Source organism: Pituophis catenifer, unplaced genomic scaffold (genome assembly GCF_029215685.1).
Source record: "Pituophis catenifer annectens isolate HBS135680 unplaced genomic scaffold, rPitCat1.0.hap2 SCAF_2, whole genome shotgun sequence".
Taxonomy (NCBI): Eukaryota; Metazoa; Chordata; class Lepidosauria; order Squamata; family Colubridae; genus Pituophis; species Pituophis catenifer.
In genome coordinates this window covers 29,599,096-29,625,909 of record NW_027256882.1, presented here as the reverse complement: position 1 = coordinate 29,625,909, position 26,814 = coordinate 29,599,096, and the positions used below count along the sequence as shown (strand labels likewise).

Sequence of the window (26,814 nt, the reverse complement as noted above, 5' to 3'; positions counted from 1 at the left end):
GGGGGCTGGTCATCAGTTTAACCACCGTGAGAGGGTGGCCTGGTGTTGGGACTCCTGGGGGCTGAACCGGGATGATTGCATATATATGCACTTTATCAGCGGAGGGGACTTGACCATCGGACCAACCGCCGTGAGAGGGCGGTTTTTTGGACCTGATCCCCGGACGCTGTCTGTCTGCATTGGTTTCATCACTGCCACCTCACCACAAGAGGGGGCTGACCAGCTGACCTAACCACCATGAGAGGGTGGTTGGATCTACCCCCCCCTTGGATTGTGGTCATCTTGGATCTGGACTTTGTCCTCTGTTGTGAGGGGACAGTGGACTTGGTCCTGTGAACATGTCTTTGAGACCCCCCATTTCTTTGTCTTCTCCCCTGGTCCTTTTCTATGGACCCTCAGGATATGGTCGTGTTTACCCGTTATGGTCAAGATGTACTCAGCAGCGGAGCTTCTTGGTCTGCGAGACTCCCCCTCTCGCAGGCTTGGCCCTCCACTCTATCGAGGGCCTACCTCAATGATGGGCTTTGGAACCCCGAGAGGTGGCATGCCGCAAAGAGGGGGCTGTGGGGTTTTTTAAAATCGTCTTTGTTTAATCTTTTAAGGGGTCAGGGGAGGGGGGAGGGGGTTGGATTGGAATTAGGGTTGTGGGTTTGGGGGATAACCCACCAAGGGGAGGGTCAGGCCTGGCCATGATGCGCGGCGGGGGGGGACCCAGGGGTAATGGGGGGGTCAAGCTTGTCCAGACTGTGTTTTCACCATCGGTACTGTGAGTGGGAGGGGTAGATATGGCAGGAGCAGGGGGCCATATCATGTTAAGGGAGCACACACCCGCTGTCTTCGAGCGGTAGGGCGCTCCGGCCCACAAGGCTCCACTCGTTCTCCAGGTTGCACAGACCCTCAGGGCCCGGGCCTTCGACTGATGTTGTACAATGCCAGGTCTGTAGTAAATAAAGCCCCCCTCATTTGTAATCTTGTTCAGGAGGGGGGAGCGGACCTGGCGGGTATTATGGAGACTTGGTTGGGCCCGGAGGGAGGGGTCCCTCTGGTAGAAATGTGCCCACCAGGCTTCCACGCATTTCATCAGCCGAGGTCACAGGGGAGGGGCAGGGGAGTAGCGGTTATTATTAGAGAAGGCCTTAGGCCGAGGGAGACCACTGTTCCTCAGACGGCCGGCTGTGAGTCCCTCCTTGTGAAGTGGGGCCATGGGGTTCAGATGGGTTTGCTGATCACGTACCTGGCTCCCTGCCACGTGGCAGCAGCCCTGCCCAAGCTACTCAACGTTATCGCCGCGGTGGCGGTTGATACCCCCAGACTTATGGTCATGGGGGATTTTAACCTGCCGTCCGTGGGTGAGGCATCTGAGGTGGCTCGGGAGTTCATGGCTTTCATGGCGGCCATGGACCTGACCCAGCTAATTCATGGCCCTACGCACACAGGGGGAAACACACTGGACTTGGTTTTTGTCTCTGGACAGTGGATGAGTGATCTTGAGATAGGGGATATAGTCATCAAGCCCTTGTCATGGTCGGATCACTCTCTCCTTCGCCTTAACCTTCGACCGCGGCACCCTGCCGCAGGGAGGCAGAACCGATAAGATGGTACCGTCCCAGGCGCCTGATGGAAAACCTGTCAGGTTCCAGATGGAGCTTGGGCCAATCCCCGAGGTTCTGGCTCACGCCTCGACTGGAGACCTAGTGGCCGCCTGGGACAGGGCAGCCGCTGGAGCTCTGGATCGAGTCATGCCTTTGCAGCCTCTGACCCGGCGCCGATCTCACCTGGCTCCTTGGTTCACCGAGGAGCTGAGGGAGATGAAGTGCCAGAAAAGACGCCTAGAGAGTAGTTGGAGGGCCAGTCTTTCTGAATCGGACCGGACACTGGTAAGATCTCATATTAAGAATTACCTAGTGGCAATAAAAGCAGCAAAATGTACTCATTTTGCTGCTCTTATTGCATCATCAGATAATCGCCCGGCCGCCCTGTTTAGGGTGACCCGCTCCCTGCTCCACCAGGAAGTGCGGGAGGACCCCTTGGAGGGAAGAGCTGGGGATTTTGTTCAGTATCTGTATGACAAAATCACTCAGATTCGGGAAAGTCTGGACTCCGACTGGGTAGATCCAGCGAGGGTGATGGAGGCTGGTCTTGAGAATGTTATCTGGGATGAGTTTGATCCTGTGACCCCAGATGACGTGGACAGGATTCTGGGTAGACTGAACACGACCACATGTTTGTTGGACCCGTGTCCCTCCTGGTTAGTGCTGGCTTCCCGGGAGGTGACGCGAGGCTGGCTCCAGGGGATTATAAATGCTTCATTGGGCGAGGGTGTCTTCCCCGCCGCCCTGAAGGAGGCGGTGGTGAGGTCTCTCCTCAAGAAGCCTTCCCTGGGCTCGGCAGTATTGGCTAATTATCATCCAGTCTCCAACCTTAGTTTCGTGGTGAAGGTTGTTGAGAGTCTGGTTGCGCAACAGCTTACCCAGTACCTGGATGAAACGACGTATCTGGATCCGTTCCAGTCGGGCTTCAGGCCTGGGTACAGCACGGAAACGGCATTGGTCACGTTGGTTGATGATCTCTGGAGGGCTCGGGACAGGGGTTGCTCCTCTGTCCTGGTCCTGTTAGACCTCTCAGCGGCTTTTGATACCATCGACCATGGTATCATGCTGCACCGGTTGGAAGAGTTGGGGGTGGGAGGCACCGTACTACGGTGGTTCTCCTCCTTTCTCTCCGACCGGTCGCAGTCTGTGTTGACAGGGGGGCAGAGGTCGACCCCGAGGCCCCTCCTATGTGGGGTGCCACAAGGATCGGTCCTCTCGCCCCTTTTGTTCAACATTTATATAAAGCCGCTGGGCGAGATCATCTGTGGTTTCGGGGTGAAGTACCATCAGTATGCTGATGACACCCAGCTGTACATCTCCATCCTGGACCACCCCAACAATGCCCTTGAAGTGATGTCCCGGTGTCTGGAGGCCGTACGGATCTGGATGGGGAGAAACAGGCTCAGGCTCAACCCATCTAAGACCGAGTGGCTGTGGTTTCCGACGTCCCGATATAGTCAGCTGGTGCCATCGCTGACTATTGGGGGTGAATCATTGGCCCCCACGGAAAGGGCTCGCAACTTGGGCGTCCTCCTGGATTCACGGCTGTCTTTAGAAGAGCACTTGACGGCCTTGACCGGGAGGATTTTTCATCAGGTTTGCCTGATCCGCCAGTTGCGTCCCTTTCTAGATTGGGACTCCCTACGCACAGTCACTCATGCCCTCATCACCTCTCGTCTGGACTATTGTAACGCTCTCTACATGGGGCTCCCCTTGAGGTGCACTCCGAGGCTCCAACTGGCGCAGAGTGCGGCCGCGCGGGTGGTTATGGGAGCAACGTGGAGTTCCCATGTAACACCTCTCCTGCGCGAGCTGTACTGGCTCCTGGTGGTCTTCCGGGTGCGCTTCAAGGTTTTGGTTATGACCTTTAAAGCGCTCCATGGCTTAGGACCTGGTTATCTACGGGACCGCCTGCTACCACCAATAGCCTCCCACCGGCCAGTACGCTCCCATAGAGAGGGCTTCTCCAGGTGCCGTCAGCCAAACAATGTCGACTACCAGGCCCCTAGGGGGAGAGCCTTCTCTGTGGGGGCACCTACGATCTGGAACGAGCTCCCCCCAGAGATACGGAGGATCCCGGATCTGCGCACCTTCCGTCGCGCGCTCAAGACTCTCTTATTTCATCAAGCTGGCCTGGCCTAAATCTTCTCCCCTTTTAAATGTAAATTTTAATTGTTTTTAAATTATTGGGTATTTTAAATTTGTTTCAGCCAAATTATTTAATTAGTTTTTATTCTATTTTAAATTTTTGTATTTATGTGTTTTATTCTGTGGCTGTTCACCGCCCTGAGTCCTTCGGGAGTAGGGCGGTATAGAAATCCAATAAAATATATAAAATAAATAAAATAAATAAATTGTGGCAGCTTCATCACTTGAGACTTTCAAGAAAGGATTGGACATCCATTTGTCAGAAATGGTGTAGGGTCTCCTGCTTGAGTGGGGGGGTTGGATTAGATAACCTATAAGGTCCCTTCCAACTCTCGTAATCTGTTAAAAAGATTATTCATAAGTGGGAAACATTCAAGACAGTTGCCAATCTTCCCAGGACTCGACATCCAAAAATATTCACCCCAAGGCCAGACTATGCAATGGCCAGAGAAATTACTAAAAAAACAAAGAGTTATATCACAGACTCTACAGGCTTCAGTTAGCATGTTAAATGTTAAGATTCATAACAGTGCAATTAGAAAAAGACTGAACAAGTACGGCTTGTTTGGAAGGGTTGTGAGGAGAAACCCTCTTCTCTCTAAAAAGGTCATAGCAGCACAGCTGAGGTTTGCAAAGTTGCATCTGAACAAATCACATGACTTTTGGAACACTGTCCTTTGCACAGACCAGACCAAAGTGCAGTTGGTTGGCCGTAATGCAGTGACACGTTTGATGAAAATCAAACACAGCATATCAGCACAAGTATCTCATACAAACCGTCATGTACAGTGGTGGAGGCGTGATGATTTGGGCTTGTTTTGAAGCCACAGGACCTGGACACTTTGCACTCTTTGAGTTGACCATGAACTCATCTATATACCAAAGTATTCTAGAGTCAAAAGTGAGGCCATCTGTCCAATAGCTAAAGCTTGGCTGACATAGGATTATGCAAGAGGACAATGGACGCAAAACACATCAGCAAGTCTACAATAGAATGGCTGGAAAAGAAAAGAATCAAGGTGTTGCAATGGCAGTCAAAGTTCAGACCTCAACCCGATTGATGGAACTTCAAGAGAGTTGTGCATAAAAAAACACCCACAAACCTCAATGAACTGAAGCAATGTTGTAAAGAAGAATGGGCAAAAATTCCTCCACAATGCTGCAAGAGATCGATAAAGTCATACAGAAAAGAATTACTTCTAGTTGTTGCTGCTAAAGTTGGTTCTACAAATTATTAAATAATATTTTTTTTACACATGACTTCTTTGTTTTGGCTTTCTTTTTATAAAATAAAAGATGACCTGATGTAATATGTCATGTGTTGTTGTTCCTTTGTGATTGTATTAACCTACTTTTAAGAACTTCTAAGGACCAATTGATTTTTACTACGTCCCGATATATAAAATCATAGAAGTCAAGGAGAGTGTACTCTTTTTCACATGACTGTTTATCTGGAAGTCTTGGGGAGAGATTATGCATTTGGAGATATACATATTCAGAGAGAAATAATACAGACACCTAGAATATGGAGAAAATCAATGTCTTTCAAGCCTGAAAAATATCTCAATCATACCTTCTGCGCTAACCTGATCAATTTGATGTTTGCTCATATGTTGAGATGGTAAGGACGAAGTTCAGGCCGCAACAGTCTTCAGAGGCCATGGAAACGTACACAGGAAACCACTAGCCTGTCTGTTAGGCACGTGACCAAAATCACAGAAGGCATGCTTGACTATTTTTATAATTTCTATAATTTCTATACCTTATGTGCCGTGTCCCAGCTGCCCCTTCTGTAATGAAGCAAAAGCAAAGAAATGTATAAATATCTGTCTTTCACTATGTCCGGGGTTCCTTCCTTCTTAGGAGGGACCCATCTTTATTCAGCTGAAGAAATGCGTTGGCTTATCAACAAACACACTTGAACTCTCTTTTATTTTATTGAGCCACACCTGACAATCTGCATGACACTAACTTTACAGATGTGGGGGCTTTAACTGACCAAATGATGCCTAAAGCCTCTTCAAGATTTGAAGCACCAGTTATGCCCATGGAAGCCATGAACTCCAAGTAAAGGCAGAAAATACTTTCCACAACCCCTTTGGTGACATCCCAATTGAAGTAGTCCTCACTTACTGACTGCAATTGGGGCTGGCATCTGTGTCACTAAGCATTTTATTTCCAGCTCCTTTCTCCTGGCTTGGAACCGGACCGGATTTTTCTTCCTACAATTTATTTAGATTTTAATGTGTACGCATTATTTTCTCTCTCTAAACCACCCACAGTTATGTCATGGTAAGGTTGGTGGCCAATACATTTTATAAATAAATAAATAAAACTGAACAGTCAAAACATTCAATAGCTAGTTTTTAAAAAGTGCTGGGTTAAGCACAGTTGAACCTGGTGAATACGCGGATGGGGGCACTAATAGGAAAACACGGTGCTTGTTAGCTAGAAATGGAAGCAAAACAACCCAAAAAAGACCAGAGGCAAATAAATCCGATCTTGTTGCCCAGAAAACATCAGGTCCATAAGAGAAGAATTGAGTTGGGGGGACCTTGGAGGTCTTCTAGTCCATCCCCTGTTCAGGCAGGAGACCCTATTCCATCCAGAACAAATGGCTGTCCAATCGCCCCTCAAAACCCTCCAGGGACGGAGCAGCCACAACCTCTGGAGGGAAGCCATTCCCAAAGAACCAACCTCCACTTGAAAGAGGCTTTTTCAAGCTTCCCACCAGCAGAAATTGCAGCCACCAGTTTCCCAGCCTGCAGCACCAGTGGGCTTCCATTTGGGGAGGGAAGGAACCTGCAGCAGCAGCAGCTGAGAGGCTTCAGCCCAGTTGCTTCTCCGCTTCCAGGCCGTGGAGGGAACCGAACAGCCCGACTTGCTCCCGGACTCTCCTCCCACCTGCAGCCCTCAACTCACCTGCCAGCTGCTGCTTCCACCATGGAAACAGCAGGAAAGCCGCTCTGCACACCAACTTCCTCCCATGAGTCATCCGGAAGAGGAAGTTCCTCTGCGCTTCTCCTCTTCTCCCATCCTTTCTAGCAATGCAGTACTCAATGGTTTAAAACTCCTTTTTTAAGCGCAATCACGGATGGCACCACTGTATTGATGGCTTTCTAAGCACAGACGTTGCCTGACCGCCATCTAGCGACAGGAGGTGGAAAAACACGCCTGTCCAGTCTCCTCCAAGGCTTTTGGAAGATGTTTTCGACTCCTAGCAACCGACCTTTGCAACTGAGCCAAGTATTTGGTGTCTCTGGGTCAGTCTTGATGCCTGGCCTTTCAGTTTCCTTGGCAAAGGTTTTTGGAAGTGGTTTTCTCCTTTTCCTGCTTCCTAGGCCTCCTTACTTATTTATTAATTCATTATTTATTAATTCAATTTATATGTCGCCCCTCTCCGAAGACTCAGGGCGGCTCACAATACATTTAAAATTATTATAAAAAACATTTAAAAATTAAAAACATTAAAACTCATTCACACCATTCATGGCCGGATCTCGCTGGATCGTAAGAGGAAGATCAACGGCCCCAGGCCTGCCGGAAAAGCCAGGTCTTCACCGCTTTTCGGAAGGCCATAGGGTGGGAATGGTCCGGACCTCAGGAGGTAACTGGTTCCAGAGAGCCGGGGCAGCCACAGAGAAGGCCCTCCCCCACGGGACCACCAGCCGGCATTGTTTAGCTGACGGGACCCGGAGGAGACCAACTCTGTGGGATCTTACTGGTTGCTGGGAGCTATGCAATAGAAGGCAGTCTCGAAGATTACCTGGCCCTGACCCATGTAGGGCTTTAAAGGTAATAACCAACATCTTGAATTGTGACCGGAGACCAATAGGGAGCCAGTGCAGCTTGCGGAGAATTGGTGTAATGTGGGTGTACCTAGGTGCACCCACGACAGCTCACACGGCTCCATTCTGGACCAACTGTAGTCTCCGAACACCTTTCAAGGGTAGCCCCATGTAGAGCGTGTTGCAATAATCTAACCGTGAGGTGACAAGGGCATGAGTGACCGTGAGGAGAGCCTCCTGATCCAAGTAGGGTCGCAATTGGTGCACCAGGCGAACCTGTGGAAAGGTCCCCCTAGCCACAGCTGTCAGATGTTGCTCTAATCTTAGCTGTGAGTCTAGGAGGACACCAAAATTGTGAACCCATTCTGAGTGGGACAGTTTCTCCTCCCACCCAGAACCATGTGGGGAACCACTTCCCTCCATGTGGGGATAACTCCATTGAGGATTACACGTTGAGTATGATTTGTCAAGCAGTTAGAAACTCACTTTGTGGTTGTGCTGCCTATCCCACGTTCTTCTAGCTTGGCAAGAAGTAGGTTGTGATCTACGTTATCAAATGCTTTACTGAAATCTAAATATACTATGTCTATAACATTTCTCTGGTTCATTAATTTAGTTCCTTTGTCAAAGAATGAAATAAAGTTTGTTTGGCATGATCTGTTTTTGATCAACCCATGTTGGCTACTGGTTATAACTTGTTTGCTTCTGGGTGTTCACAGATTTGTTGCCTGGATATGTTTTCCAAGATGTTACCAGGTATTAATGTCAGGCTGATCTGTCTGTAATTTCCTGGATGTATTTATTTTACCTGTTTTGAAGATGGGAACCACATCGGCTCTTTTCCAGTCCTCAGTTACAGGTAATCCTGAATTTACAACCACAATTGAGTCCAAAATTTAGGTTGTAAAGTGAGGAATTTGTTAAGTGAGTTTTGCCCCATTGTACTACTTTTCTTCCCACATTTGTTAAGTGAATCCTTGCTATTGTTAAATTAGAGATACTGTTATAGCACAGTCGTTAAGTGAATCTTGATTTCCCAATTGACTTTGCTGATCAGTAGGTCACAAAAGAGGATCACATGACTCTGGAACAGTCATAAATATGAATTAGTTGTTGAGCATCCGAATATAAATGACATGACCATGGGGATGCTACCGTGTTTTCCTGAAAATAAGACCCTGATTTATATTTGTTTGAATCACAAAATAAGGGCTTGGCCTTGTTTTTGGGGGGGTCTTATTATTTTCAGGGTGCAGGAGGCCCTGGGTGACCTGAGCACTCACAGACGGGGGTTAAGGTTAGGATTAGGGTTAGGGTGCTGCCATCAAACCCCTCCCTTTCTGCAGGTGTGTGGGGAATATGAGCAGCCTGAAGGCGCCAAGCCGCGCGAGCACCTGTCCCGCCTTGCTCGCGCGAATCCCAGGCCTCACCACATCGATGTGGTTGACTCTCCATGCGGGGCTGCAGCTCCCTTTGCCCATCATTGCCTCTCTGCCCTGGCTGCCTGCAAAGCAGGGGTTTCCAGCCGGAGTTTGAAAGCTGCATAGACGGAGTTTGGAGGAGAGAAAAACTTCTGCTGCTTTCTTTGCATGAGCCAGCAGCAGAAACAACAGAAGTCTTTCTTTCTCTCCCACAAATTCTGCTACTGCGGCTTCCAAACCTCAGCCAGGGCAGCGGCTGCTCTGGGAGTGTGCTTCCTGCTCTATGGTGATAGTCATTGGAGGCCTCCCCTTTCCCCCTGCTCTTCTCTGCTCCAATCGCCCTGTGGTCCCTCCACCCAAGCGCTGACCGATTGGAGTGTCCGCCAGCAAGCCCCTCTGCCTTGGGAGTCACCGGACAGGACAGAGACCAGGCCGGACTCTTCCTGGGGAGGGGAGCCTCATGGAACCCTTGCCCACCCTACCTTCTTCCTGCAGGCCCCGGTTACTCTTCTCTGGTGCCTGGCAGTGAGATGCCGGGCAGCTGCGCCGAGGGCAGCCCCAACAAATGCAGCTTGGCTGGCTCAGCCATGGCCAGCACTCCCTGCCCACGGTTGAGCTTGGCCCTCAGTAGGCCAGCCAGAGCCTTCACAAGTGGTGGCAGCAGCAGCAGCAACACCTGCAGCGCCTCAGCCATCGCTGCTGAGAGACCTGCGCCCAGCTATGGGACGCCCCAGGCCTGCTGAGTGTTATAGTTCTCCACGACTTCCAGCCCTGTGCAGCCGCTGCCCCGCCCCCACCAGAAGTGAGCATGCTGACTTCTGCCCGCCGCACATGGAGGCTTCTCTGCTGCCACCGCCCGCACTGCCAAGAAAGCCCCGGGGCAGCGATGCTGGTGCTGGTGCTGCTGTGACGGGCACTCAGTAGCATGGGCTATGTGTACGCGTCGCCTGGGTTAAAGTGGGCAGGCCGCCTCTATGACGCAGGAGCAGGCACTTGGTGTCCGTCAGTGCCGGGGCGGCAGGGGGGCACAGGAGTTTGCCGGGATGTGGCTGCCTTGGGAGGGTTGGGGGGTGAGGGACCTGTGTGTATGTGTGAAAGAGAGGGGGTGGGTGGGATGGAGAGAACACTGCTGCCAGCCCTGGATAACTCTCCAAGGTTGGATTGGATCTCTCTCTCTCTTTCTCTCTCTCTCACACACCCCCCCCGTTCTTTCTTTGCGATCACAGCCAGACACCCCTTCCAGGATTGCAAGGCTGAAGGCTCCGGATGGAGCATTTTGGAGATGTGTGTCTGTGCTGCGATCCCAAGTAAAGAACAATTGGCAGGAAAAGGGGGAGGAGGCTGGCAGCTGGGGAGGTGTTCTGGAGATCTGGGTTGCTCAGTTGATCAGCGGGCAGCAATTAAGGGGCTGAACCTCCATGAGGTGACCGGGGAAGGGAAGGGCTGCCTCCTTTGCTGGCCACCCCCAAACCTTCACTGGGGCTTTTTTTTGGGGGTGAAGGCGTATATTTAGGTCCACCCCAAAAATCAGGCTTGGTCTTATTTTCAGGACATGTCGTATTTTCGGGGAAACACGGTACAATGGTCATAAGTGTGATAAATGGCCATAAGTCATTTTTTTCAGTGTTGTTATAAATTTGGTTACTAAATGAACTGTTGAAAGTTGAGGACTACCTCTAGTTCCCCCATGCTCCAAGGATTTTGAAAAATATGTTTCAATACTTCTGAAATCACATTTGCTAGTTCCTTCAGAACTCTGGAATGTAGTCCGTCCAGATCCAGTGATTTGAATTGATCTAGAGCTGACAGGTGTTCTCTTACCTTATTTTTGCATACAGGTAGTCCTCGAGTTATGAATGTAATGGAGCAGGGGTGGGTTCTACCTACCTTTACTACTGGTTCGCAACGGGGCCACGCACACTCTTGTGCGCATGTGCAGAAGCATTCTGATGATGGGGTTGGGGGGCGGAGCCTCCTACCAGTTTTACTACCGGTTCTATAGAACCGGTGAGAACCGGGGGCACCCTACAACTGTAATAGAGCCTGCCCATTCCATTCTTTGTAACTCAAGGATTCATGGGAGTGAATCTCGTCATTTGAAGGTGATCACTCTCTCCGTTTGCCCAAGCATTTGCTAATTGAATGTGAGGCTCATTAAGTGCACATGATATATCTTGCAGTGGGGGAAGGCCAAAGAAGACCTAGGGAGGAAACAGGATACCCACTTCAGACCACCCAAGGCCTCCCCCAACCCAACTTTGTCACCTAAAGGCTTGATAAGGCCTCCGGCACCAAGAAAGCAGCCCTGAGAGGCTGCGCACGGCTTCTCGGGCCTTCTTTCTTGTCGCCAAAGCACTTGAGGATTGCGACCCTTTAAGCTTCGGCAGCCCTTTTCAAAAAGTCTTTGCCTGTAGGAGTAGGGTTTCGTAGGGATACGCCTGCTCCTCCCAAGCTCTGCTGGTGCCAACAAAAGCGTTTTGCATATTGCTGCCAAAGCCTATCTCCCTGCAGGCTTTGGCAAGGAAACAGCCAATGGAGGGAAGGCCTGAAGGACCGAAGCCTTCAATCCATTTGCAAATGTCTCAATTTGTAGAGAATAGAGGCCTAAAGGGCGAGATCACATGAGATCAGTAGCACAAGATCTCATGCTACTATCTCACATGATCTTGCAGCATTTGTGTAACTTCAAATGTTGGCTAAGGGAACGCTCGTAACTCAGGTATTACCTGTATTTTAATTTGATTCCTAACCTGTCATTTACTGTTCTGTTTTCGGTAAATTGAGTCATGTTTTCTTTTTCAGAAAAAACACATAGACTTTTCTTCTTTGGACCTTCTTCCCGCTTCTTATACTCCTGTGAATTAGGGCGATGTCTGTCTGAGTCTCTTCTGCATAGGATCCACACGCTGCTTACTTGAGAGATTTTTTTAAAAAAAAATTGTACATGGTTGAACCATCTTGGCGATATCTCCGCCATATAAAGTATAACATAAGTCACTTATGTATTCAATATACATTACTACTTACTAATTTTATACACATACTTAACCTCTTATACATGCTTACACTTACATACTATATTACATACATTGCCTTTTGTTTCAATCTATGCCTCCTTGTTCTTACGTGTTCCAAATTCTACTCCTTAAGTCTAACCATTGATAAAATCTATTCCAAATCTCATAGTATTCTGTCTCTCCTTTATTTTTCAGTTGTACCATCAGTATATCACATTCTGCACAGTCAAGTATTTTCTTTATTATTTCCCTTTCTTTAAGTATGTTTTCACTTTTCCACTGTTGGGCATAAACTATTCTCGCCCCTGTTGATATGTAATATTATAGAATTCTTTATTGGCCAATGACACAAAAGGATTTTGTCTTGGTGCATCCATCAAAGAAAGGGATTGAATCACTTGGCATTAAATTCACAGATTTAAACTGAACAGTGGGGACAGAGAATTAATTGATACAGAACACATTATCATGCGGGGGGGGGTGGAATGCTGCAACGGTCGTAAGTGTGAAAAACGGTCCTAAGTCAGCATTGAGACTCTCACCTTGGGCATGAGGCTGCTGACACCCACCACCACCAGACTGCAGACTTGTGGCAATGAAGCGTTTGGAGTCTTAACATCTCTACCCCAACGAAGGAAGGCAACGAAGTGTTTGGAGAGAAGGGAGGGGAAGGCAAAGGAAGGAAGCAATCGAAGCAACAACAACCAAGAGGAAATAACTTGGGCTGCACTGTGCGGAGCCGACTAAGTTATGGAGAGGAATTTGCAGTTTGGCTCCCAGGGTTTGGCTGCCCTTATTTCCCTGGGTCCTAGAGCCCTTCTTATCACCCAAGGTTGTTCATCACCTCGGCTCCACCAGGGCGGGCTGGCTGGCTGGGTCAGCTTAGGGAGGAAAGAAGCTAACATCCGGAACAACCGTAAACCTGGATGACCCTTAATCTATGGACAAGCTGAGTTGTGGTTTACTTGAAGAATGAATCAGCAACTTCAGGATCTGAAATATCACTAAGCAAGCTGAAAGTAGATGCAGAGGAACCCACTAAGTTAATTAGCATTCTTGCAGTGGTGAGTCCTTTTTGGGAAAATTTTCAGCCAAATTGACTTTAATTGACTTTAATCTCCACTTTCCCTGTCGCTGGTAAAACAGACATTCTGGGCTAGAGACATTCTTTGGAGAGAACCAGGATTTATTCCACATGCAATGTTCTTAAATAGAGCCAAGTCGTGGCTCCCTAGACCAGTGGTTCTCAACCTTCCTAATGCCGCAACCCTTTAATACAGTTCCTCATGTTGTAGTGACCCCCAACCAGGGGTGGGTTCTAAATTTTTTTACTACAAGTTCTGTGGGCGTGGCTTATTTTGTGGGCGTGGCTTGGAGGTCATGTGACTGGGTGGGCGTGGCTAGCTGGTCATGTGATCGGGTGGCCATGGCTATGTGTATAGGGACTACTCAGAGGGCTGAAAAAAGTCATTTCTGACAGGTCCTTGGACTTTTGACTGGTCCTCACACTTATGACCATCCTCACATTTATGCCTGTGCAGCATTCTTAACAACCATGTCGCTCATTTCACAACTGCTTCTCTTCAACATGGTATAAGATAGGGCAAAAAACGTAAAATGTGAGGACAGTCGTAAATTCGAGGACTGGTCAAAAGTGCGAGGACCAGTCAAAAATAACTTTTTCAGCCCTCTGAGTAGTCCCTGTGCACAACAGGACTACCCAGAGGGCTGAAAAAAGTGATTTCTGACAGGTCCTCGCACTTTTGACCAGTCTTCGCACTTATGACTGGTCATCATTTATGCCCATTGTAGCATTCTTAACAACCGTGTCACTCATTTCACAACTGCTTCTCTTCACCATGGTGACAAGATAGGGCAAAAACGTAAATTGTGAGGACAGTCGTAAGTTCGAGGACTGGTCAAAAGTGCGAGGACCAGTCAAAAATAACTTTTTCAGCCCTCTGAGTAGTCCATATGCATAAAAGGATACAGCAATAGAAAGGGATGAAGGAAGGGAAGGGAAATTAGAGTAGGAGTGAGGGTAAGAGAGAGAGGAAGAGAGGAGGAGAAGGAGAAAGGAAGAGGAAGTAGGGAGAAGAAGAAGAGGGGGGAAGAGAAAGTAAGAAGGAAAGAAAAGACAGAGGTGGTAGGTTTGAGGAGAAAGATTGCTGTACAATAAAAAAGATGAAAGGGAAGAAAGCCAACCCCAAACAAATATAAAGATATTAAGATAAAGAATGAATTGTTAAACTTTAAAGAATAAAAGAGAACAAATAAATAAATAGCAATAATTAGAAACACACATACAACGTATTTTCTTTGAACAGAGTATTTTATTTATTTATTTTTTTTATTTATTTATTAGATTTTTATACCGCCCCCTCTCCCGAAGGACTCGGGGCGGTGCACAGCCAAAGTTAAAAAACATACAATATAAACAATTAAAATACGTTTAAAACAGAATTAAATCTAAAATGGCTCCCCAATTTAAAATGCCTTACCCATACCCCTATAAAAAGACGAATTTAAAATTTAAAAATTTAAAATTTCCACATTTAAAAGGGGGAAGATTTAGGCCAGGCCAGCTTGATAAAATAGAGTTTGGCCGGTTCACAAATTTAAACAGTTGGAGGAAGTTAGCACCCACCCCTTTCCTAGAAGAATGAAATATTAAAAAGGCAGAATATTATTTTTCCATGGATGAGAAATGGAGAAGCATATTTTACAGACAAAGCAGCTCCCACCTTCCTGCCCCCCACCCTTTGTTAATGGGCCAGAAGCAGAAAGTCAATCCTTTGTCAAAGGACATTTGCAACACAATAGCAACAGAAACTAACACAATGGGCCCCATCGGGCTACCGAAACTCACATGTGACCTGGGAAGCACATGTGACCATCAGCCAGCAAGGCTAGCTAAGACCCCCACCCCCTGGGAGTCTGACAACCAATCAGGATACTCTTTCGGGGCCCCAAGAAATGCAAAGCCAGAGAGAGCATAAATACCTGAGGATTTACTGTATCTGCCCCTTTTCTGTTCAGGAACTCAAGCCATGTGATCCTGTCCACCATTAAACCATCTTTCCAAGCAGTCTCCATGTTTCCAGTGTTTTTTCCCCATTTGGAGCAGAACCCAGAAGGATATTTCTTCCAACACAGTGTTTAGTCATTTCAATTAAATTTACAATTTCTATATTTCCTTTTTACCATATTTATTCCTCATCTATTTTTTTAAAAAAACCAATATTACCCTTCATCCTCATCTCTAATCTTAATCAAATTCTATTTTTCCCTTCTATTCTATATTATACCCCTTCCCATTGTCATTTATTTTTATATCCATCCTCACATTGGTTAATTATGTAATTATGTAATACAGTTGTTTAATACAAATTCAGCATTTTAATATAAATCAATTAGTTATATAACTATCTTTTTTGTATATTAATCAATATGAACATGAATATTCCAATTATTTCCATGCAATCCAATTTCTTACAAATCAATTAATTATATTTACCAATTATAAGCCAAATAATTTCCCCCATATATTCCTCCAAACCACAATTTAACCATCTGCTTTCAACACAATATACAATTAATAGTATCTCAATTATTACAATTCTCTAGTTAAATAGAGCTTTTTTTCTTTTGTGTTTTAAAATCTTGAACCTCCTGTTTTGCCCTAAATTTCCCATTGTTTGCAGTTTTGCACCTACCTTTTTTGGAGAGGAAAAAGAAAAAGAAATCTCTCTGCCTCATTTTGTCACGTTGCAGCAAAGACCCTGCTTACTTTCAATTTCGCCTTTTCAGCATAGCTAGGGGAAAAAAAATCTGCTCCAGGAATTTACCTCTTTGCAGCTAGCTAGCAACAGAGCCCACCGCAAAACAGCTGAGAGTAGGGTGGCTTTTTGAAGCCCCGCGGCAAGAATTTAAAGTTTTTTTCCCTCTAGCCATCAGCTGGGACTCGGGAGGCAGCAATAGATTGGGAGTGGGCGGGGTAAGTGAACGGCAATTGGCGATCCAACAGAGGCGATCCAAAGGGGTCACAACCCTCAGGTTGAGAACCGCTGCCCTAGACTGTACTGGTGGAGAGGAAAGCAGGACTCTAACCAGGAGGAACATCTGAAGGAAAAACCGGAGGTTTCCGTGAAATCCACGGGGCCCCCAAGGCAAGATGGTGGAGTGGCCGTCGGCTCTTGGAAAGGATTGGACGGGGCCAAGGTTCAACGGCTGGAGGGCATCCGCTGTTTGCTGGGATACCTCAATATGTGGCTCCTCTCAAGCCATCAGTGGAGTCTCCAGAGCATTTTTAATTTGTTTTAACTTACCTTAACTTTATCTTTTTGCTCGATATATTAACTTTATCTTGGGGAGGGTGTGCGTGTGAGGGTGTTGGGATGGATTGGATTGAAGGAGTGAGTTTGGAGTGGCTGAATTTGGGGAGAATGAGGGAGCCAGGGGCAAGAAATGGAACCCCCTCTGCTGAGTGTGTAAACAGAAGCAGATGGGGGCTCAGATATGACCCCCAGCTCAGTATGATTGGGGTGCCTTGCTTGCCAGGGAGGAGGGGGGCCGTTGAGGTGGGGGAGGGGATCTCTTGGGTGTTGGAGAGCCGGACTATTGCGGTTATGACCAGGAGAGGTAGATACGGCGGGAGCCGAGGGATAGGCCGCTCTCGGGGAACTAGGACTCATTGTCTCAAAGCGATTACTTGTTCTGGCCCCTCTGGTTCTGGTTCACTGGACTTGCCTCATATACCTGGTGAGTTGGGATGTCAGGGCCCTGGCCTCAGGCTGCTGCTGTTTAATGCCAGGTCTGTTGTTAACAATGCCCCCCTTGTTCGGGACTTAATCCTGGAGGAGGGGGCTGACCTGGCATGCATAACTGAGACCTGGTTGGGCCAGGAGGGGGTTGTTCCCCTCTCAGAGATGTGCCAAGATGGGTTTCAAGTATTGCATCAGCCACGACTCCAGGGAAGAGGTGGAGGGGTGGCAGTTATTGTTCGTAAGAGTCTATGTCCTCGCAGGATCCCTGCCACAGAGATTGTTGGGTGTGAGTCTCTCCTCTTGAAGTTGGACTCAGGGGTTCAGTTGGGCTTGTTGTTGACGTACCTGCCTCCCAGCTGCATTATAACAGCCCTGCCTGTGCTGCTAGAGGCAGTAGCCGGGCTGGCGGTGGAGTTCCCCAGGCTTATGGTACTGGGGGACTTCAACTTGCCGTCACTTGGCGAATCCTCAGATGCGGCTCAGGAGTTCATGGCTTCCATGACAACCATGGACCTGACCCAAGTAGTTCAGGATCCAACTCACAGGGGGGACACACACTTGACCTGGTGTTCCTCTCGTAACAGTGGAGATATGATCTGGAATTAAGGGGTATAGATGCTTCTCCCTTGTCGTAGTCAGATCATTTCCTGCTGAGGTTAGACTTCAGGGCACTACTCCTTCATCGCAGGGAGGCAGAGCTGATTAAGTGGTTCTACCCCAGACGCCTAATGGACCCTGAAGGGTTCCAGAAGGAGCTTGGGGAGATTCCTGACTCCCTTGTCCACAGTCCGGCTGAGTCCCTGGTGGCTGCCTGGAATAGGGCGGCATGTGGGGCACTGGACCAGATTGTGCCTTTGCGACTTCTCCATGGCGGTGGATCCAGGAAAGCTCCCTAGTTTACCGAGGAACTCCGGGAGATGAAGCACCAGAAGAGATGTCTAGAGTGACGCTGGAGGACCAGTAACTCCAAATCTGACCGAACACTGTTAAGAGCCTTTATTAGAACTTATTTAGTGGCGATACGGGCGGCAAAATGTTTGTATTTTTCCGCACTTATTGCATCCGCTGATTCGCGCCCAGCCGCCCTATTTAGGGTGACTCACTCTCTCCTTAATGTAGGGGGAGTGAGGGAGCCCTTGTAAGGTAGAACTGAGGAGTTTGTGCAGTTTCTGTTGGATAAAGTCGCTCAGATTCAGATGGACCTGGACTCTGATTGGGCAATTCCGACAGAGATGACAGGGGCAGGTCTTAGTCCTATTGTGTGGGATGAATTTGAGCCTGTGACTCCTGAGGAAGTGGACAAGGTTGTAGGAGCGATAAGTTCCTCCACTTGTTTGTTGGACCCATGCCCCTCCTGGCTAGTTTCGGCCAGCAGGGAGGTGACACGAGGCTGGCTCCAGGCTTTAGTTAACACGTCCTTGAGGGAAGGGGCCTTCCCGCAACCATTAAAGGAAGTGGTTGTAAGGCCCCTCCTCAAGAAGCCTTTCCTAGATCCAGCAGAATTAAAGAACTTTCGTCCAGTCTCCAACCTACCCTTTGTGGGAAAGGTTGTAGAGAAAGTGGTGGCACTTCAGCTCCTACAGTCATTGGATGAAACAGATTATCTAGACCCTTTTCAGTCTGCCTTAAAACTTGGCTACAGCATGGAAACTGCTTTGGTCACACTGATGGATGATCTCTGGCGAGCCCGAGATGGGGGTCATTCCTCTATCTTGGTGCTACTTGATCTCTCAGCAGCTTTCGATACCATTGACCATGTATCCTTCTAGGACAACTAAGGAAGTTGGGAGTGGGAGGCACCGTGTTACGGTGGTTCTCCTCCTATCTCTCTGGTCAGTCACAGTCGGTGTTGGCAGGAGGACAGAGGTCGGCCCCTAGAGCCCTCGTTTGCGGGGTGCCTCAGGGCTCGGTCCTCTCTCCCTTCCTATTTAACATCGACATGAAACCGCTGGGTGAGATCATCCAACGATACGGGGTGGGGTATCAGCAATATGCTGATGATACCCAGCTGTGTATCTGGGTAGTGTCAGTTCAGTGAAGCGGTGGATGTGATGTGCCGGTGCCTGGAGGCTGTGGGGGTCTGGATGGGAGTCAACAGGCTCAGACTTAACCCAGACAAGACCAAGTGGCTGTGGGTATTGCCTCCTAAAGACTATGTCAATTGTTCTTCCTTGGTTCTGGGGGGGAGGGGCGAGAAATTGTCCCCCTCAGAACGGGCTCGCAATTTGGGAGTTCCTCCTAGACTCACAGCTAAGATTAGAGCAACATCTGGCAGCTGTAGCTAGGGGGACCTTTGCACAGGTTCACCTGGTGCACCAATTTGGATCAGGAGGCTCTCCTCACGGTCACTCATGCCCTTGTCACCTCACGGTTAGATTATTGCAACATACTCTACATGGGGCTACCCTTGAAGAGTCTTCGAAGACTACAGTTGGTCCAGAATGCAGCTGCGCGAGCTATCGTGAGTGCACCTAGATACACCCACATTACACCAATTCTCCGCGAGCTCCACTGGCTCCCTATTGGTTTCTGGGCACAATTCAAGGTGTTGGTTATTACCTTTAAAGCCCTACATGGCTCAGGGCCAGGCTATCTTCGAGACCGTCTTCTACTGCATAGCTCCCAGCAATCGGTAATATCCCACAGTGTTGGTTGCCTCCGGGTCCCGTCAGCTAAACAATGCCGGTTGGTGGACCCGCAAGGGTGGGCCTTCTCTGTGGCTGCCCCAGCTCTCCAGTTACCTCCTGAGGTCAGGACTACCCCCACCCTATTGGCCTTCCGGAAAGCTGTGAAGACCTGACTTTTCCAGCAGGCCTGGGGTCGTTGATCTCGCTGTTGCAACTTTCTGAGATCCGGCCATGAATGGTGTGCATGGGCTTTTAATGTTTTTAAAAATGTTTTTATAATTTTTTTAAATATTTTTTTTTAATGTTTATTGTTTGCATTATTTTTGCTGTAAGCCACCCAGAGTCCCTTGGGAGTTGGGCGGCATAGAAATGCAACTAATTAAATTAAATTAATTAAATTTCTATCCCCAGCACTCTAAAATTAATAGGGTTATCAGTGCATGTAACATAGATGTTTGTGCGAGTAAGATTACCAACCTTGCTGTCAAGCAAAACCAAGAATTTAATAGTGAGTGACATACCATGTGCACTAATCAAACAGGTGGCAAGAAAGTAGGTGCAGTCAAGCAGAACACAGGTTACATAGATAGTAAACACAGGGTCAATCAAAATGGACTCAAATGTCTATACATCAATGCAGAGAGTATGAGGAATAAACAGAGTGAATTGGAAATTCAAGTAAATGAGGGAAGATATGATATTGTTGCCATTATGAAAATGTGGTGGGATGAAACCCACAAATGGAATATACAGCTAGAGGGATTTAAATATTTAAAAGAAATAGACCAAATAAAAGAGGAAGTGGAGTTACACTATATATAAGAAATAACTACATTTCTACAGAAATAGAGCACAATGATGAAAATTATCTTGAATGCATTTAGGTCAATATTAAAGGGGAATAAATGGCATTGCCATAGATTTATACTATAGGCCACCCAACCAAACAGAGGAAATAGATGAACTTTTTGCTAGTCAGCTAACTCAGGTATGTAGGAAGCACATCCCAATAGTAATGGGGGAGTTTAACTACCCTGACATCGACTGGGAGACAAAGTCTGCGCCAAGTGGAAGATCCAACAGGTTCCTAACAAACCTAGCAGACAACTTTGTTTCCCAAAAAGTAGAGAAAGGAACAAGGGGATCAGCCATATTGGACTTAATTCTCATGAACAGAGATGAAATAATAGAAGGTGTTGAAGCTACAGGAACCTTGGGGGTAAGTCATCATGCAATATTGGAATTCAAGATTATGCAAGCACAAGTAGTAGAACAAAGTCAAACTAGAGTCTTGGACTTTAAGAGAGTTAATTTCAATAAACTTAGAGCTTGGGAAGGATTCCACGGATGAGAACTCTCAATGGGAAAAACAACTCAAGAAGCTTGGGAAATTTTGAAAAGTGAGATTATAAAAGCCCAGTCTAGCCCAATACCAATGAAGAAGAAAAATAACAGCTCTCAAAAGAAACTAGCATGGCTGCACAAAGCATAGACACAATTTACATAGACTTCTGTAAAACTTTTGATTCAGTGGTACATGACAAATTACTTCTAAAACTAAAATCTTATGGCATTTCTGAACTCTTACATAAATGGATAGCTTCTTTCCTGTCAAACAGACAACAAGTGGTCAAAATAGGAAGCATTCTATTAAATCCTGTACGTGTTAAGAGTGCTGTTTCCCAAGGCAGTAATTTAGGTACAACATTCCTCATACTTTACATAAATGACCTTTGTGATCATATTAAAAGCAACTGCGTTCTCTTCGCTGATGATGTTAAACTATTCAACACCACTGACAAGGCAACTACCTTTCAAAAAGACCTTGACTATATGTCTAAGAAGTGGCAACTTCAAATCTCAACCAATAAATGCTCTGTCTTGCACATTGGCAAAAAAAAATCAAAACATAAAATACAAATTAGATGGACATGGAAAAGAAAAATGTCAAGGAAACAATTGGTCCTTTGTTGGGAGAAAGTGGCAAGAAGGTGACAAGCAACAGGGAGAAAGTAGTACTACTTAATTCATTTTTTGCATCTGTCTTTACACAAAAGGAAACAACAGTCCAACCTATCAAAAACAGCACCACAAAAAACAGATTAGGAACACAAGTTAAAATAGGGGGGGAAATGGTAAGTGAACACCTGTCTACCCTTAACGAGTTCAAATACCAGGACCGGATGGATTACACCCCAAGGTTCTGAAGGAACTGGCAGACGAGATCTCAGAACCACTGAACTATATCTTTCAAAGATCCTGGAGCACAGGATTTTCCAGCTAGAGGACTGGAAAAGAGATGATGTAGTTCCCATCTTCAAAAAAGGAAAAAACAATAGATCCAGAAAACTATCAGCCTGACCTCAATACCAGGGAAGATTCTGGAAAAGATAATCAAGCAATGAATCAGCGAACACCTAGAAGCAAACAAAGTAATACCCAAAAGCCAACATGGGTTTGTCAAAAACAGATCATGCCAGACTAATCTTATTGCATTCTTTGACAAAGTGACAAAATTAGTGGACCAGAGGAATACTGTTGATATAATTTACTTCGACTTCAGTAAGGCATTTGATAAAGTAGACCATAACCTACTACTAGATAAAGTAGAAAAATGTGGGTTAGACAGCATCAGCACCAGATGGATTCGTAACTGGCTGACCAACCTCATTCATCATGTAGTCCTCAATGGAACTGCATCTACATGGAGGGAAGTATGCAGTGGAGTACCCCGAGGCTCCGTTTTAGGCCCAGTACTCTTCAATATCTTCATCAATGATGAGGGGATAGATGGGGAACTCATCAAATTTGCAGCTGACACCAAGCTGGCAGGAATAGCCAACACTCCAGAAGATAGGCTTAAGATACAGAAGGATCTTGACAGACTTGAACGTTGGGCGCTATCTAACAAAATGAAATTCAATGCTGAAAAAAGTAAGGTTCTACATTTAGGCAAGAAAAACAAAAGGCACAGGTACAATATATGTGGTACCTCGCTCAACAGTAGTAACTGTGAGAGGGATTTTGGAGTCCTAGTGGACAACCATTTAAATATGAGCCAGCAATGTGCAGCAGCTGCCAAAAAAGCCAACATAGTTCTAGGTTGCATAAACAGAATCAAGATCACGTGAAGTGTTAATATAATGCTTTGGTAAGGCCACACTTGGAATACTGCATTCAGTTTTGGTTGCCACGATGTAAAAAAGATGTGGAGACTCTAGAAAGAGTGCAGAGAAGAGCAACAAAGATGATGAGGGGACTGGAGGCTAAAACATATGAAGAACAGTTGCAGGAACTGGGTATGTCTAGTTTAATGAAAAGAAGGACTAGGGGAGACATGATAGCAGTGTTCCAATATCTCAGGGGCTGCCACAAAAAAGAGGGAGTCAAACTATTCTCCAAAGCACCTTAGGGTACAACAAGAAGCAATGGGTGGATACTAATCAAGAAGAGAAGCAACTCAGAACTAAGGAGAAATTTCCTGACAGAACAATCAGTGGAATAACTTGCCTCCAGAAGTTGCAACCATTTGTCTGAAGTGGTGTAGGGTTTACTGCCTATGCAGGGAATTGGACTAGAAGACCTCCAAGGTCTCTTCCAACTCCGCTATTCTATTTTATTAAGTTGTTTAGGAGTCTAGTGGTCCACTTCAAGAAACTCAGTTTTGCAGCAATTCTTCTCTGCCCCAAGGAGTCTACAATCAACAAGTCTCAGTCTCTCTCTTTCTCTCTTTCCCTCCTTCCCTCTCTCTCCATCACTCTCTGTCTCTCCCTCCCTCCACTATTTGATTCCCTCTGGAGAAATTAAGATTTCAAATACAACTAAAGTTTAGCTCTCAGGTATGTTCAGAGACTTTTACCTGTTTTATCAAGGAAAGAAAAGTGTGCTACAAGAGCAAATGGGGGTGGGGAACAGAAACCAGGACATGGAATGCTTGATGGGTACAGAGATAAGACTGGCTCCTGAGACCTCTTCTGCAGGATCACCGTCAACCCTGGCAGTGCCCTGGGATAGCTTGCTGAATTAACAAGACGACAGCAGAGAAATACATTTATCTGAAATTTAAATCATAGGGCACATAACAAGAAAATGTGTCAGGGAGAATACATACCTATGTTATGACCTATCACCACTTAGCTTCAATGTGAGGAATTTCAATCACTCACAACCTGACTTCTCCCTGGTGGCACTGGATTTTTTAAACAGCACAACTAATAGTCAGGAATGATGGGAGTGTAGTGCAGTAGCCACTGGAGGGCCATCTCATCCTTATTACTGAACTACAGTTTTAACCACAACCCCGAGTCTGTTTGGCTTCCTATCATCCTTCCTTCCCTTCCTCCCTCTCTGTCTCTCTCTCTCTCTGTCTGGGGGGGTGGGGTGGGGGAAGGAACCCCTGAACTGGTGCTAGATGATGGGAATCTGACATCCAAAGGCTGATGAGCCACAAGCTGATGATCAGCTGGTCGGCAGAGACCCAAACACCACCTGGCTGGCAGGGAGGCAGGGCATCACAAGACAGCGGACAGCGGTCAATTTTGTTTATTGGAAGCCAATTGTGAAGGTTCCAAATGGCAATTCCATGACTGTGGGACACCGCAACTATCGTAATTGCAAGCCAGTCCCACCCCCAAATAACTGTGATGAGCACAACTTTGAGGAACTACTTTTTCAACACCAGTGTAATTTTGAAGGCCGAGTAGTAAGCGGTAAGCAAGGACTGTCTATAAAACTGAACATCCCACAGGGTTCACAATAGGTATTATTTAAAAAAAATCCTAGCTTAAGGCCAGTTCTTCCAGGATAATAAATGGATGGTGCACCACTAGGAAATCCTGTGTTTGTTTGCTAGGTAAAAAAAAAAATCACAGAAGACAGCAATGGCATAAGAGTTCCATATTGTTTCCAACAAAAGGTGTCCATAAAATCACAACAAGTCACCCCTACTATGAAGGAGAACCAGTTTTAAAGCATGTACCACAAATGGAATAAAATCTGGGGAGAAAAGGAAAATGTAGCAACTGACATGTTTCAATCAAATTGCTTCTTTGGGCTTTTGAACCATGAAGGTCACCTGCAGGGCAGAACAGCCTTTACATCTGAAATTTTACATTGCTTTTTTCACTGCCCTAAACTCCCTCAATATATTTGCTATTCATATGGTTTCTTCCACTTGCGTGCCTCATTCTTGACACAATCTGAACAGACATGCTTGGTGCACTGAATTCCTTGAACTGTTATCATGTTTCCCCAAAAATAAGACCCTGTCTAATATTTTTTTGAATCCTGAAATAAGTGCTTGGCCTTACTGCCATGCGCTCAAAAGCACGATTGGGCTTATAATCAGGGGATGTCTTATTTTGGGGAAAACAGGGTAGGAAAAGAATATTGAAAAAAAGCTCTCATGTCTCTTCTCCTCTTGCTTTCTCCTTATATGAGGAGCCACAATCTCTTAACTATAGTCTCAGTGTCCCAATCCCCAAAAGATGCTGGCTGGAGAATTCTGAGGCTGAAAATCTTGGGGGAACCCAGGGAGAAAAAGGCTGGGATTCCTGGCATGTAGCATTTCTATCATCTATCATCATAAAAATGCAAAGAACACTCCCAAAAAGATTTTTACATAATTGACCAATTTCAACAAAAATAAATATCCAGCAACTTCTTACGCTGAAGGCCAGGTAGCCATTATCAAAGAAATATGTTCCAACTTTTTCTTTCCTCTTCCCCATCTAATACCATTACATATTTGCCTACAAAAAATCAGGCAAATTCTAGTTAATTTAATCAATTTAAATAGTCAATATCTCAGTTGGACTTACAATGGGACACCAGAAATGAAATTCAAGCCTTCTCTACACTTATCATTTAGCCGTCATGTGGATTTTTCTGTGTGCAATAAGGGTGGAATATTTCCTGAAGCACCGTCCACACTCAGGACACTAAAATGGTTTCTCCCCTTTGTGTATAAGGACATCATTGATAATATTAACCCTAGTACTGAGATCTTTCCCACAGTCTGGAAAGTTTCCCTCTTGTATGAGTCTTCTGGTGTTGAACCAGGCTGGAATTCTGACTGAAACTTTTCCCACAGTCAAGACATTTAAAGGGTTTTTCTCCAGTGTGAATCCTCTGGTGGGTCACGAGGCTGAAATTGGTACTGAAACTTTTACCACAATCGGGACATTCAAAGGGTTTTTCTCCTGTGTGAATCCTCTGGTGCTGAACCAGGTTGAAATTCTGGCTGAAACTTTTCCCACAGTCAGGACATTCAAAGGGTTTTTCTCCTGTATGAATCCTCTGGTGTTGAACCAGGTTGGAATTCTGACGGAAACTTTTCCCACAGTCAGGACATTCAAAGGGTTTTTCTCCTGTGTGAGTCCTCTGGTGTTTCACCAGGTTGGAATTCTGACGGAAATGTTTTCCACAGTCAGGACATTCAAAGGGTTTTTCTCCTGTGTGAGTCCTCTGGTGTTTCACCAGGCTGGAATTGTTACTGAAACTTTTACTACAATCAGGACATTCAAAGGGTTTCTCTCCTGTGTGAATCCTCTGGTGGCCGATGAGGTTGGAATTCTGACGGAAACTTTTCCCACAGTCAGGACATTTAAAGGGTTTTTCTCCTGTGTGAATCCTCTGGTGTATCACAAGGCTGAAATTGGTACTGAAACTTTTACCACAATCGGGACATTCAAAGGGTTTTTCTCCTGTGTGAATCCTCTGGTGTTGAACCAGGTTGGAATTCTGACGGAAACTTTTCCCACAGTCAGGACATTCAAAGTGTTTTTCACCTGTGTGAGTCCTCTGGTGTTTCACCAGGTTGGAATTCTGACGGAAACTTTTCCCACAGTCAGGACATTCAAAGTGTTTTTCACCTGTGTGAGTCCTCTGGTGTTTCACCAGGTTGGAATTCTGACTGAAACTTTTACCACACTCAGGACATTCAAAGGGTTTCTCTCCTGTGTGAATACTCTGGTGTTGAACCAGGTTGGAATTCTGACTGAAACTTTTCCCACAGTCAGGACATTCAAAGGGTTTCTCTCCTGTGTGAATCCTCTGGTGTTGAATCAGGGTGGAATTATGACTGAAACTTTTCCCACAGTCAGGACATTCAAAGGGTTTCTCTCCTGTGTGAATCCTCTGGTGTTGAATCAGGGTGGAATTGTTACTGAAACTTTTCCTACACTCGGGACACTCAAAGGGTTTCTCTCCTGTGTGAATCCTTTGGTGTTTCACTAGAGTAGAATTGTTACTGAAACTTTTACCACAATCAGGACACTCAAAGGGTTTCTCTCCTGTGTGAGTCCTCTTGTGTGACACCAGGCTGGAATTCTTACTGAAACTTTTATCAGAACCAGGAAATTCCAACGGTTTCTCTCCTGTATGAGTGCTCTGGTGTGAAACGAGGAAAGAATTTTGACTTAAACTATCCCCAGAGTTAAGACATTTAAAGGGTTT

General features: G+C 46.3%; 1 protein-coding gene and 1 pseudogene across 1 annotated transcript in view; one reads left to right on the top strand and one right to left on the bottom strand.

Moving 5' to 3' along the window:
* The window catches only part of LOC139310059 (uncharacterized), a 649,177-nt gene that overhangs the window by 501,811 nt on the left and 120,552 nt on the right, over positions 1-26,814 (top strand).
* Positions 1-26,814, bottom strand: part of LOC139311993 (zinc finger protein 850-like) — a 57,908-nt pseudogene that overhangs the window by 5,194 nt on the left and 25,900 nt on the right.